The following is a 491-nucleotide window of genomic DNA, read 5'->3' as shown; positions in this document are numbered from 1 at the left end:
CGTGCCGCCCCCTCCCCGTCGCCGTCGACGCCGCCGCCGCCCCCTCCCCCTCCCCCGGCCCACCCCACCCCACCCCACCCGGCCGCACCGCGTCCCCCTTCCACCGTCTGGGACCGAGCCGTCCTCGCCCACGTGAGGGTGTCGCCCCCCCCCGCCACGGCCGCCTCGGCCGGCGGGCGGCGTCCCCGGGTGGAGAGCTCACGGTTCCCGAGGCGGAGAAGTCGGGCGCGGCAGCGGAGGGGTGTGTGTGTGTGTGGTGGGGGGCCCGCGAGGTGGGGCGGACCGGTGCGCGCGCGCGGGAAGAGTGTTGTCGCGGGCAGGCCGCGGCTCGTGGGTGTTTGGCGGGGGGAGGTCGCGAGCCCCGCGAGGGGGGACCCGTGGGGGGGCCGAGGAAAGGCCAGTCGGCGTCCTGGGTGCCGCGGGACCGCCCCTGCGCTGGAGGCCTCTGGCGGTGAGACCCCGTGTCGTGCCCCGGTGGCCGACTCGCGTCC

Source organism: Kogia breviceps (genome assembly GCF_026419965.1).
Source record: "Kogia breviceps isolate mKogBre1 chromosome 20 unlocalized genomic scaffold, mKogBre1 haplotype 1 SUPER_20_unloc_10, whole genome shotgun sequence".
NCBI classification, from domain to species: Eukaryota; Metazoa; Chordata; class Mammalia; order Artiodactyla; family Physeteridae; genus Kogia; species Kogia breviceps.
Note: the sequence above shows the minus strand (reverse complement) of the source record.